General features: G+C 46.1%; 1 protein-coding gene and 1 non-coding gene across 2 annotated transcripts in view; one reads left to right on the top strand and one right to left on the bottom strand.

Moving 5' to 3' along the window:
• Positions 1-14,760, bottom strand: part of LOC124712069 (protein PFC0760c-like) — a 77,122-nt gene that overhangs the window by 29,073 nt on the left and 33,289 nt on the right. The gene's annotated exons all lie outside the window — the stretch shown is intronic.
• Positions 9,373-9,447, top strand: Trnas-cga. Its single transcript has one exon. It is a non-coding gene; the product is annotated as a tRNA-Ser (tRNA).

Genomic DNA, 14,760 nt, shown 5'->3' with positions numbered 1-14,760 from the left:
GGTGCAGGGATTAGCCAAACAAATGTAATGTATTCAGCATAAATAGGCCAAATGACCGTGACTAATTGATTAAAGGATTGCAGAACAATTACTGGAAGCAGTCGCATGCATAAATTATCTAGGAGTATACATACGGAATGGTTTAAAGTGGAACGGCCACATAAAACTAATCGCAGGTGAGGCAATGCCATACTGAGTTTCATTAGAAGAATGGTTAGGAAATGTATAGTCCACCCCACAAACACTCGTTTGACCAATACTTCAGTATTTCTCGTCAGTCTGGAGGCTGTACCAGGTAGGATTGACAGAGGAAGTAGAGACGATCCAAAGAAAAGCGGCCTGTTTCTTTCAGCCGGCCGGGGTGGCCGAGCGGTTCTAGACGCTACAGTGTCGAATCGCGCTGCTGCTACGGTCGCAGGTTCGAATCCTGCCTCGGGCATGGATGTGTGTGATGTCCTTAGGTTAGTTAGGTTTAAGTAGTTCTAAGTTCTAGGGGACTGATGACCTCAGATGTTAAGTCCCATAGTGCTCAGAGCCATTTGAACCTGTTTCTATCCAGGTTCATTTAGTAAGCCCGAAAGCGTCGCGGAGAATATCAACCAACTGCAGTAGCAGACGCTGCAAAGGAGGCGTTCTCTACCACGGTGTTAAAGTCCCTACAGCAGTCGTTTGCTAGAATAGTACCAGCAATCGCTCTGCATGGACCAGGAAAGGAGAGAAGTGATAGTGGGTCACAAAGTACTATCTGTCACTCACCCCGAGATGGTTAAGGAGTGTAAATTTAGATCTAGCGGTTACTTTTAATTATGTAAATTACGACGTCTGACTTGAGAAGACATAAATACAGGCCTGTCGCAAGCAACCCGTCAGAGCTACAGCGTATCGAACGGATTAAAGTGCTTTACAAAACTTTAATATAGCCTAACTAGATGTGGATAAAAGATTTTTGGATGTGGGTAAGGAAGTAGCGGATGAAGGTATCATTTATTTTATCCGCGCAGATCCCTTTCCGTGATCTGTGACGCTCACACTCTGTGCCCCCGGAGCGACTGCGCGCCATCATATATACGATGCCCCCCTGGTGCTAGCGTTGTTTTTGCGCCACGACGCGTGGAAGGCAGCAAGTGTTTAGATGACGCGTGGGATCTGGTACGTAGAGGGGGGGGGAGAGGGGGAGAGGGAGAGGGGGAGAGAGAGAGAGAGAGAGAGAGAGAGAGAGACTGGTGAGCACGCAGGAGAGTGCAGCTTCGCCTCCTGCACGCTCGCTAACGAACGCAATTTTCCGGGCGATGAGGACCGCCACCGGGGTCTTGCCCTGCAGCGGGGGCGCCCACTGTTTGTGATCTCGAGGACTTGGTGACGTCATCCACCTGACGCCAACTGACTCACGCCGCCACTAGCGCCGTCATTGCCGCCCATTAACGGGGCCTGGAGGCGCACGCCGTGTACATCACACACATTTGATGCCCGCTCGTTGCGTTTCACCGTTACAAAGAAAAACAAAAAAGTTTTTCATATTTTCAACATTGCAGCTCTGTTTAAAAGAAGTGGAACACAGAATGGTAGGAGACCTCGAATATCGGGGCAGAACACCGTGCTTCTTGCTAACTTCTGGCACGAGGAACATTGAGTCTCCAGAAGATTCCAACACACGGCCGTTACAAGAGGCATCTACATCGTACTGGTTTCGTCGCAGGCCCTTGTACGGCTGCGGAAATGAAGAGGGTGTCTACCACATATTTCCTGATTGCCCAGGCAAATCCATTATTACAAGTCACGTATTGCAACGTTTAATCACCATCGATTGCTGTGTGCTAAATACATAACCGTACTGCGATGCTTGAGACTATATCGGCGTTTTTATTACATGGTAGTTCAAAAAGAGAGTCGGGTTTCATTTATCAAAGTAAGAAGTTTATTTTTACAAACACACACACACACACACACACACACACACACACACACACACACAAATAAACATGTCCATCTAATCTAAGTACACTACTGGCCATTAAAATTGCTACACCAGGAAGAAATGCAGATGATAAACGCGTATTCATTGGACAAATATATTATACTAGAACTGACATGTGATTACATTTTCACACAATTTGGGTGGATAGATCCTGAGAAATCAGTACCCAGAACAACCACCGCTGGCCGTAATAATGGCCTTGATACGCCTGGGCATTGAGTCAAACACAGCTTGGATGGCGTGTACAGGTACCGCTGCCCATGCAGCTTCAACACGATACCACAGTTCATCAAGAGTAGTGACTGACGTATTGTGACGAGCCAGTTGCTCGGCCACCATCGACCAGACGTTTTCAATTGATGAGAGATCAGGAGATTGTGCTGACCAGGGCAGCAGTCGAACATTTTCTGTATCCAGAAAGGCCCGTACAGGACCTGCAACATCCGGTCGTGCATTATCCTGTTGAAATGTAGGGTTTTGCAGGGATCGAATGATGGGTAGAGCCACGGGTCGTAACACATCTGAAATGTAACGTCCATTGTTCAAAGCGCCCTCAATGCGAACAAGAGGTGACCGAGACGTGTAACCAATGGCACCCAATACCATGACGCTGGGTGATACGCCAGTATGGCGATGACGAATACACGCTTCCAGTGTGCGTTCGCCGCGATGTCGCCAAACACGGATGCGACCATCATGATGCTGTGAAGAGCACCTGGATTCATCCGAAAAAGTGACGTTTTGCCATTCGTGCACCCAGGTTCGTTGTTGAGTATACCGTCGCAGGCGCTCCTGTCTGTGATGCAGTGTCAAGGGTAACCGCAGCCATGGTCTACGAGCTGATAGTCCATGCTGCTGCAAACGTCGTCGAACTGTTCGTGCAGATGGTTGTTGTCCTGCAAACGTCCCCATCTGTTGACACAGGGATCGAGACGTGGCTGCACGATCCGTTAGAGCCATGCGGATAAGATGCCTGTCATCTCGACTGCTAGTGATACGAGGCCGTTGGGATCCAGCACGGCGTTCCGTATTAACCTCCTGAACCCACCGTTTGTCGGAAACGTGTTGGTACGCATTTTTCCTCCTTACGCGAGGCATCACAACAACGTTTCACCAGGCAACACCGGTCAACTGCTGTTTGTGTATGAGAAATCGGTTGGAAAGTTTCCTCATGTGAGCACGTTGTAGATGTCGCCACCGGCATCAGCCGTGTGTGAATGCTCTGAAAAGCTGTCGGTTAAATTTCGCGTCCGTAGCACGTCATCTTCGTGGTGTAGCAATTTTGATGGCCAGTAGTGTATTTCATGTATTAAAAAATATGAGGCATACGATTTCCTCTATTGTGCAAGCATGCCAGAACTCTGTCCCTGAAATCCACTATGACTGCGCTATAGGTTTCCGCACCCATTTTGCTGACAACTAGCCGAATTTCGTCCTTCAAGTCATGGATGATTCGGGGTTTATTGGCATACACCATTGACTTAACATGGCCCCGAAGAAAAAAGTCTCAAGGATTTAAGTCACATGACGTTGGTATCCATAGCTGATGAGCGTTGTGCGAAATGAGGCGATCCGGGAACCGCTCATGGAGCAGCTGAATCGTTTCGCGAGAAATATGACAGGTTGCACCATCCGGATGAAACCACAGCACTTCATTGTGCACTCCGTCCAAAAGAGACCACAAAAACTTCCTTATCATCTTACGGTATCGGCCTCCATTGACTGTTGCCGGCCGTGGTGGCCGAGCGGTTCTAGGCGCTACAGTCTGGAACCGCGCGACCACTACGGTCGCAGGTTCGAATCCTGCCGCAGGCATGGATGTGTGTGATGTCCTTAGGTTAGTTAGGTTTAAGTAGTTCTAAGTTCTAGGGACTGATGACCTCAGAAGTTGAGTCCCATAGTGCTCAGAGCCATTTGAACCATTCCATTGACTGTTGCCTCAATTTCACAAAAGTAGGGGACGATGATGCCCCTCCCCACCCCCCACCCCCTCCAGTAGCCGCACCAAACTGTCACTCATTGTGGTTGCGTTTCGCTTCCTTGGATAACGCAAGGATTTTCTGATCGCCAGATACGGCAGTTCTGCTTACTCACAAAACCATTTACGTGAAAGTGTGCTTCATCACTGAAGATGATTTTGTTTGCGAAGCTGCCGTCGTCCTGTCATCCTTTCAGAACCCAGTCAACAAACTGGTGATCCGTCACTTTCAGCTGCTGCGTCAACTGAATTTTATAGGGGTGGTAATTGAGAGCATACCGGCGAATTCTCCGTTCTGAAGAATAGCTCAAGCCCAATAGCTGGAAACGGTGACGAACTGATTTCATTGCTCAAACAGCCACACTATCACGAACCACCGCAATGTTCTGCTCACATCGGCCAGAACGACGGCGCTGACTTTTAATTTTAAGGTTTACTGTTGAACCCGTCTCGGAGAACTTTTTCATAATTCAGCTAGCTGTTGATTCACTCGGTGCTTCACGACGCACTTGAACCGCGCAAAGTCGCCCGACAGTTGCTGCATAACTTCCTCCATTCTAGAATAAATCTATTTATTTCACGCCCATGATCACAAATACTGCAGGTCCTCAGACTGCCGGTTTGCGCCAGCAATGACACTCTCCAGATCTGTTTTATAAAAAGCATGTCCACAGTGCCCCCAGCTTATTAAGACATATTTTTTATAAAACAGGTCTGAACGTGGTCATTGCTGACCGAAACAGATAATCTGAGGACCTACAATACTTGTGATCATAGACGTGAAATAAATAAATTTATTCTACACTTTCGGATCACTGTTCCAGTCGCGACAATGTCGCAGCTTGTATTACTCCATTCAGATGAAACGTTTTCACCATTAGTAGACGTTGCGCTCAAGTGCACTGCTCCAGGGTGAGACACCGAATGCGAGAAATTCAAACTGAGTCAACAATCGGAATGTTCCTGCAGATAGAATAGGTCAAACCATTGTCGCCAACCGACAAACAAAAAATTTACCAGCCATTTCAAATCCAACGCTCTTTTTGAATCATCCTTTAGAAGAATAGGTTAGCTTTTAATGTGATTCTACTGTAATTTTGTGTTGATGTTGCTGTACTCTGTTTTAAATCCTGCAGTGTGTGCTGCTCTGGAACGTATTAAACCTTACATGTATGATAGCTGCTATATGAGTTTTTCGTCGAAACCAAATAAAAGAAAGAGAAATAACTAAATAACTCCCGTGCTTGCCAAGAAATAGTCGTGTTACACACAGTTTCCAATTTATGCACGGCAAAATTCATTTGTTTTTCTCTTACCCTTACATGTTTCAGCATTTGATGTGTTATCCTGTGTGTACGAGCATTTGCGGAGAGGGAGATATTCTGACGATAAGAGTCATTGTCGTTTTAGCAATCTTCTACAGGGCCTACGCGGTTGGCCGTGCGGTCTGACGCGCGGCTTTCCGGGCGGGACGGAGCGCCTGGTCCCCGGCACGAATCCGCCCGGGGGATTAGTGTCGAGGTCCGGAGAGCCGGCCAGTCTGTGGATGGTTTTTAGGTGGCTTTCTATCTGCCTCGGCAAATGCGGGCTGGTTCCCCTTATTCCGCCTCAGCTACACTATGTCGGCGATTGCTGCCCAAACAAGTTCTCCACGTACGCGTACACCACCATTAGTCTACCACGCAAACATAGGGGCTAGATTTGTCTGGTGTGAGACGTTCCCTGGGGGTCCACCGGGGGCCGAACCGCACAGTAACCCTGGGTTCGGTGTGGAGCGGCGGAGGGGTGAAGTGGACTGCAGTAGTCGTCGTGGGGTTGTGGACCACTGCGGCTGCGGCGGGGACGGCGCCTCTCCGTCGTTTCTAGGTGCCCGGTTAACATAACATAATCTTCTACACCATAGTTATAAAAATCTATGATTTCTGCACGTAAGCAATGCCCAATGAGAATTTGTTTGTGGAAGAATATGTCATGCGTAATTAAATTAATCACTGTGATCTTCGTAATCTTCCAAAGCTGCGTCCGTACTTTTTTTTATACAAGGTGGTCAGAAACATATTGAAAATCTTGTAAATGTGTTACAGGGTAGGTTGTACTGATAAATATTTGGAAATTGGTGGTAAGGTCTTATGGGATCACACTGCTCAGGTCATCGGTCCCTAAGCTTACACACTATTTAATCTACCTTAAACTAACGACGACACACACTCACACACACACACACACACACACCCATGCCCATGCGAGGACTCGAACCTCCGACGGGGGGGGGGGGGGGAGCACGTGGACCGTGCATGGCGCCCTAGACCGATCGGCTACACCGCGCGGCATAAATATTTGTTAAGAAAAGGAAATTCGATACGTTGCGCCGTTTCCCCGAGTTAATTAGCATTGAAATTAGTCAGTCAGGCCGTTGTGCAGGCAAATTCAAGGGGTCCGCCATATATAATTAGTGGCAGTTCTTCTCATAACGGAGATGATAGCACACCAGATTGCTCAGCCTTTGGCTCCGGTTCGGTCCTTGCTACAGTCCCATGTCCGATTTTCGTATCGCTCTCTTGTTTTTGGTTTTAGGAAACCAAACGTAGAACGCGTTTGGTGACACCGTCTCTGGCAGGCTGCTTGAATTTGCGCGCGGGACGACCTGATTCGCCAATTGCACCCTTAGAAACTTTACAAACTGTTCCTGACCACCTTTACAGCTACTCTTACAAGAGTTTGTAGGTTATTTACTCTACACTCAGTACTCACATGAATTTTTCTGGAAATTTATGTAGTTTTAACCTGGAGGACGAAATGTGTCTGTCATCCATTTATTTCACCTGCATAGAGACTGACAAGGGAACACTTGGGTGAGAAATAAATTGTAGAAGCGGGGAAGGAGAGATGGATGATACAAGAAATGTGGAATACGCCGGATTAGATGGTGCGGTAATTGTAGGCGATGGAGGGAGGGGGGGGGGGGGGAGAAGAAGGAGCTACAGACTTAACGGTTCTTCTTTTTCCTCCTTAGCGTTCTGAATGTTTTGGTGCCGCTCGCCAAGTATTCCTCTCCTCTGCCAACCTCTTCATCTCAGAATAGCTCTTCACTCAACATCATCTACTATTTGTTGTGTTTATTCCAGTCAGTATCTTCCCCTACACGTATTACCGTCTTTAGTTCTCTCAGGTGCCATGGAAGTTACTCCTTGATGTCCTTCCATCCTGGTCCTCCTTATCGTCAATGTTTTCCACGTGTTCCTCTCTTCGCCGATTCTGCGGAGAAACTAATTTCTTATCAGCCCATCTAATATTCATCATCCTTCTATAACTTCACATCTCAAACGTTTCGTTTCTCTTCTCTTCTCTTCCGGTTTTACCACTGTCCATGATTCACGTCCATGCAGTGGTGCCCTCCAGACGTACCTTCTAAGCAACTACTTCTTCCTCAAATTCGGACGTGTTTTGGCCCGGACTGCCCTCTGTACGTTGACTAGTGTGCATTTTATCTCTTCTTTGGTTTTTCTGTAACGTGTTATTTCGCTTTCAAGGAAGCAGAAGTGCTTAATTTTCTCTCCTCCGCGGTCCCGAATATTGCTGTTAAGTTTATCATTGATCTTGTTTCTGCTACTCATTACTCTCCAGTTTACCCTCAGTCCATAGATGTGCTCATAAGGAGTAGCAGAAAGGGATTTAGCGATATACTTAAGTCAGGATTGGGGGCCTCAAAGTAGGTGAAGTCAACTGCTTCTGCTATCTTGGAAGCAAAATAAAGACGGACGAAACAAAGAGAACATTAGAAGCAGACTAGAAACCGGCAAAGTGAGCATTCCTGGCCAAAAGAAGTCCAGTAGTAAGAACATCGTCATTAATTTCGGAATACATTCGGCAAAATGTACATTTGTAATTCGGCATTATACGGAAGTAAATAGTGGACATGGTAAACATTGCCAGGGAAGTGGTGGTATATGTTGAAAATTAGGTAACAGATAAGATAAGGAGTGAGGATGTTCTCTGGCCGGCCGGAGTGGCCGAGCGGTTCTAGGCGCCACAGTCTGGAACCGCGCGACCACTACGGTCGCAGGTTCGAATCCCGCCTCGGGCATGGATGTGTGTGATATCCTTAGGTTAGTTTGGTTTAAGTAGTTCTAGGTCTAGGGGTCTGATGACGTCAGATGTTAAGCCCCGTAGTGCTCAGAGCCATTTGAACCAACCATTTGATGCTGCTCTCTGTAGCATCGGCGAAGAAAGGAACATTCGGAAAACACTGACAAGAAGAAGGGATATCTGCTGATCCATCGTGGGTAGGGTAGCGGCGGGTTACATATTTATCAAAGAAAAATTACCAGACAGCCGTATGTTTTCAGAACTTATTTCATTTTCAGAACCAGTGTCGGCATCTCATTAATGTCGCCTTCACGCCGCTACCCACACCACGTAGAGAGAATCACATACATCGATCTATGCATAAACGGAGCCATCAGTACCTGGATTCCGAGAATTTTTTGTGTAGTTCGAAGCTTGACAACATACATTCCACAAAAAATTCGCGGAATCCAGGTACCGGTGGCTTCGGTTATTATAGGTTATGGGTCCGGCTTTTTGCAAACACACTGTTTTTTCTTTTTATCCAAACATGTTTCAGCACCTCTGTGCCATAATCAGTGAATTGAAAACTGTAAAAAGTGAACATATTTTTGTAACTGATCTAACAAATTCGGACCTAAAAAAAGTTTTTGTTCGTTTTGATTCGTACCATAATTATACATTATATGGTTTTGCAGGCCCAAATGCATGGTATCCTGCTGTGTTATCTTGGTTATGTATATATCGATGTATGTGATTCTCTATACATGGAGTGCTAAGGGGTCTGAAGACGGCATTAATGAGATACCGAAACTGGTAGTGTAAATAAAATAACAATTTCTGGAAACATACGGCTGTTTGGTGATTTTTCTTTGGTAAAGAAAAAGGGATAGATTCCAGGATGAGATTTTCACTCTGCAGCGGAGTGTGCGCTGATATGAAACTTCCTGGGAGATTAAAACTGTGTGCCGGGCCGAGACTCGAACTTGGGACCTTTGTCTTTCGCAGGCAAGTGCTCTACCAACTGAGCTACCCAAGCACGACTCACGCCCCGTCCTGACAGCTTTACTTCTGCCAGTACCTCGTCTCCTACCTTCCAAACTTAACAGAACCTCTCCTGCGAACCTTGCAGAGTTAGCACTCCTGAAAGAAAGGATATTGCGGAGACATGGCTTAGCCACAGCCTGAACATTGTGGAAATATCCTCGAGGTTGTGGCTAAGCCATGTCTCCGTAATATACTTTCTTTCAGGAGTACTAGTTGTGCAAGGTTCGGAGGAGAACTTCTGTAAAGTTTGGAAGGTAGGAGACGAGGTACTGGCAGAAGTAAAGCTGTGAGGACGGGGCGTGAGTCGTGCTTGGGTGGCTCAGTTGGTAGAGCACTTGCCCGCGAAAGGCAAAGGTCCCGAGTTCGAGTCTCGGCCCGGCACACAGTTTTAATCTGCCATGAAGTTCCTAAAGGGATAGGTTGATAGCATGTGTGTAAAGCCATCAAGGATAATTACCACGGTACTGGAGGGAGCTGTAGAGGATAGGGAAAGACAGGTATTGGAATATACCAAAGGAATAGTTGAGGACGTAGTTTGCAAATGCAACTCTGAGATGCAAGCTTGGCACAGGAGCGGAATTCGTAACCGATCGCATCAAACCGGTCAGCAATGTACCTTTATATTTCAGAACACGTGTTCTTCTCAAAGGTTTACCAGTGAACAGGTACTATTTTCTTTCAAAATGGTTCAAATGGCTCTGAGCACTATGGGACTCAACTGCAGTGGTCATCAGTCCCCTAGAACTTAGAACTACTTAAACCTAACTAACCTAAGGACATCACACACATCCATGCCCAAGGCAGGATTCGAACCTGCGACCGTAGTAGTCGCGCGGTTGCCGACTGAAGCGGCTAGAGACGCTCGGCCAACCCGGCCGGCACTATTTTCTTTATTCGATGTATTACAGTAAACCACTGCAGAGAAACCACTGACCTCGTATCGCTCATTCATTTCGTATCTTAGCGGTTGGAAAAAAAATGAAAAAAAAACACAATATTGGCGTGGAAAAAAGCAAGTAGCCACCGTCGTCTGTCTAATTACAGCTAAATAAATACAACTACAGCTCCAGGAGTTGTTTGGGATTGTACATTGCGATGCGAGTGGCGCATTACCCTCCGATGGAAAAGTCTGCACTCGCCAGACGTGCCACGGACGGTGGCCACAAAATTAACTCGTCAGACACAGCTTTGATTGCTCAAACGTGCAGCTATTGGGACAGTGCGGTCAGCGCGTCAATCGAAATCCGATTAACGAACGGTGTCATTAACTGTGATTGTGGGCTGCGGTCGAGTCTGGCGTGGGAATCACTTCGCCGTGTCCAGGCCAGCATGGGCGTCGAAAACCTCGTAGCGACGAACCAGCTGCCCGGTCGGGTCGCGGCGTAGCACGGCAGGAAAACATCCGCCAACCATCACGAGCACATGCGCACTGCACGGGCCGCTGGTGGAGCCGTAATGCCAAAGGGCGCCCGCCACACAACGACCCGTGCAGTTCCGCAGCTACGAGGCGGCAAACTAGCGTCGTTCCAATGCAACTGTCGCTTTAATTTGGGGTACGTTTGCTAGACATCTGTTGGGATGGCACCGTTCGTGGACAGTTTATTGACATGGCGGTACGCAATGTTTTCCGAATTTATCGCTCACCAGCCGTGTTCCTCTTTTTATGGGACTTTAACAATGACAAGGGAAACGGAGGATAGAATGTTTTGCCTAGAAAACTGTTTCTATCAACAATACTATCGTGAATGCTACTATGAATTCAACCCCAAACGTCCAGAGTGCCAAAAAGTGTTTACTTGCTATTTTTCCTTAAAGGCGGCTGATTGGACGGTTGCTAATTAAGCTCTTGATTGATAGCACGGCACTGTAAGACAAATGCGGCAACAGAATAAGAAATAACAAAAAAAATGTGTGTGAAATCTTATGGGACTTAACTGCTAGGGTCATCAGTCCCTAAGCTTACACACTACCTAACCTAAAGTATCCTAAGGACAAACACACACACCCATGCCCGAGGGAGGACTCGAACCTCTGCCGGGACCAGCCGCACAGAAATAACATATAATAGTTATTGACAGTATGTTGTGTTACTTTAAATCCGTCTTGATTGCAAAATTTTTTTTTATTAAAAAAAAAATTTGCAATCAAGACGGATTTAAAGTAACATAAAATCACAGATTGCTGTTATCCCATAAGACATTATGTCTGTTTTTGCAAAATGACAGTATGTTATCAAATGGTACTTACCATTGGTCTTTGCTCCATAAACAGCGGCTCCTAAATCGGTTCAGATGGCTCTAAGCACTGTGGGACTAACATCTGAGGTAGCCGGCCGCGGTGGCCGAGCGGTTCTAGGCGCTTCAGTCCGGAACCGCGCGACTGCTACGGTCGCAGGTTCGAATCCTGCCTCGGGCATGGATGTGTGTGATGTCCTCGGTTAGTTAGATTTAAGTAGTTCTAAGCTCTAGGGGACTGATGACCTCCGATGTTAAGTCCCTCAGTGTTCAGAGCCATTTGAACCATATGAACATCTGAGGTCATCAGTCCCCTACAACTTAGAACTACTTTAACCTAACTAAACTAAGGACATCACAATCCCATGCACGAGGCAGGATTCGAACTTGCTACCGTACCAGCAGCGCGGTTCCAGACTGAAGCGCCTAGAACCGCTCGGCCACAGCGGCCGGCTCCTAAATCGGCACTGAATTTTCGAACTGCTTGTTTGAAACTGTCTGAGTGTCCATGGCGCATGATGTTTTGTTGGCTTTCCACCGGCACTAGGCGAAGCAACGTAGTCCGCGGTGGACACTGCTCCCTATGGTGGCTGTCTATCGGCTGTCGTATACGATGCGCTGAAGTAAGTTGCAGGGAAACAGGAAGAGATCCGTGTTTGTGAGCGCCACGTGGGGACTGCTGCGTGGAACTGCGAGCTGCGAGGCAGTGGATGTGCCTATTTGATGGTGGGCTCTAGTGGTATTTGTTGTGCATGGTTTTTGTTGTGTATCGCTTGCTTGGTACGCTGCAAATGGAACAATTACTTTCCTCAATCTTTTCTCAAGTGGATAAACGTTTCTGGCAAATTATATTCAGCATTCTCTGACTGCCTTTGCCTAACAAATGGCAATAAAGCTTCTTAGTACTGTGTGTCGGATTATCACTAGAACCTGGCAACTTACCTATTGTGGACAATGCTGTTAACAACTGAACTATACAGGCACTACTCACTATCTTTCGTCACGGTTTCACTGCCACCAGTACCTCCTGCAGGCATTCCTAACTTCATAAAAGAGATCTGCTGTGAAGTTTGGAAAGTAGGAGAGAGGCTCTGGCGGAAATGAACGTGCAAGAGGTATTCACGAGTTCTGCTGGGATAGCTCACGGAGTAAGACAGCGAAAGGTAAGGTTCGAGGATCGAGTTCCATTCTGTGTCACTGTTTTAATCTGCCAGGAACTTCGAAAACACTGCACTTCACGATGCAGAATGGAAAATTTATTCTGTAGAAGTAAAGTTGTCATCAATCGAAAGATTGCACTGAACACTCCACTTCTTTGCTAGGCGTCGTCCAATTGGAGATGATCCTCCGACCTCTCAAGCGTCCCAGCCAGTTATAAGAAGACCTAAAGCTTAACGTGTACTCTGAACCGTGGTATTTCTCACACTCAGAAATCGTTACCAGAGGTGAGAAAAGGAATTATTGAGATGAAGAAATCATAGGATTGACCGAGGATCGAATCCCGAAGCGTTGGATGTGCTGCTTACCCACTCTCTCTCTCTCTCTCTCTCTCTCTCTCTCTCTCTCTCCTCCCCCCCCCCCCCCTCCATGCAATTACCCCTTCCGCAAATGTGTCTTCTTCCACATCTCACACATCTATCTCATCTTCCTCATCTTTAACATCTCTCTCTCTTCTTCCTCATCTCAAACATCTGCAGAAGTCCAGGGAATAGTCTGACATTAGACAATTTTGGTATGTTCCAAAGCTTAAAAGTTTCGTAGTGTTTCACTTGAAAATAACTAATGGTCGAAGGAGACGTATTTCAAAAATTTATAAGGTTAGGTACCCCAACCAAGAAAAATTAATCTTCTTCCCCTCTTCTGTCCTCCATATCTCACCCAGTCCACCCTCTGCAGCCTCCATTTAGTCATGGTTCAAATGGTTCAAATGGCTCTGAGCACTATGGGACTTAACATCTGTGGTGGTCAGTCCCCTTGCCTTGGAGGCGGTTAAGTGGGAGATGTGTCTCAGAGCTGGATAGTGACAGATAGTGACGCGAGACTGGACGCGGACGTAGTTTATGTATCAGCTTATAGAGGACAATATTGGGTAGGAGGACTGCGATTTTATTTTCGATTGTGCCCACTAGAGTGCACTACAGTAATAGAATGTTTTTCATTAGCTGTTCTAGTATTTTCATAAAGTGTTGTTATGTCTTTTTGTGTATGTAAAATGTTATAAATGTGTTTTAGCAGTATGAATGATGCGTGAGTGTGGTTTAAGGTTAATATGAAGATAATTGTTCAACGAGTTGTGTAGTAGTATTAACTGTGGAAATATTTCGAAGAAGTATGGATATGGACAAAGGGGATTTTTGTAGAATAGATTTGTAAAGTAAGTTTATGGTAAAGGGAAAGTTAATTCAGGTATAAATAACAACGGTAAATAACTTTATACATAAACAAAACATCAACATATTAGATAATTACGTCGGTAAAAAGTGCAGTCGTTAGGTTTATTATTTTGTGATTGGTTATTGATGAAAAGCGCGGATTGACTCGGGAGAATGTTGTTTTGCTATTGGCTGTTGAGTAAACTGACCAATGGTAAAGCAATATTCTTCGCGCACCTTTCTCTGCTGGTAGAGAAGACTTAGAGTATTCGAGAGAAGAATGGAAGCCTAGTCATGAAACAGTTCGGACGTGTGTAGTAGTAGTTCTGATGGAAATGATAAGTTGCCGGATCTAGCAGTGTTTCATACATCAAAAGTGTTGTAAAGTGACGGCATAATTAATCCGATGTGTGTGTGGAAATTTCGGAATTTTTAAGTGAAGTTTGTGACGACAAAAGACATATATTCCGCGTGGCGTATTGAGCAGGATGGTGGCTAAAATCTGTGACTGCATTTGGTACCGACGGACTAAATATTCGGCGAGCATTCTCAATCAAAAACAATCAGTATTTTTGTAGCTATTACGTTTTCGGGAAATGCAACACCATAAACATGTTAACATGAGTGAAAGGGATTATGAGTGACTGTGTTAAGGCAAGCACGGGCTTGGCAGTGATACTTGTTCACCTAAGTTTCAGAATATATTAATTGAGGACAAAATTTCCAATCTTTCATTTGTGTGAAAACTTTCTCCCGAATCGTAGATTAGTGACTTTAATTGCAGCCTGGTTCGCATCGAAGTACAGTAGGTTTCACTCGGCTTTCCTACTGATGATCTGCTGAGACAGTGTTCACGGGTAGGTGCAGGTTCGTCGTAAAGGGACGGGAAGAACCGCGCCACCGCATGCAGAACAATGCTGCTGCCCCTGGCACACAATTCGCGTTAGTAACCACAAGAAATAAGAGCTCATACGGAGGCATATAGATAGTCGTGTCAGGGAAGGAAATGGCTAGTAGTGGTACAGGATGCCCTCCACCATTCACCGCCATTCACCGTACGGTGGCCTGCGGAGTATGTAGACGTAGAAC

Source organism: Schistocerca piceifrons, chromosome 8 (genome assembly GCF_021461385.2).
Source record: "Schistocerca piceifrons isolate TAMUIC-IGC-003096 chromosome 8, iqSchPice1.1, whole genome shotgun sequence".
Lineage (NCBI taxonomy): Eukaryota > Metazoa > Arthropoda > Insecta > Orthoptera > Acrididae > Schistocerca > Schistocerca piceifrons.
Note: the sequence above shows the minus strand (reverse complement) of the source record. Positions and strands in the feature narration are given on the sequence as shown.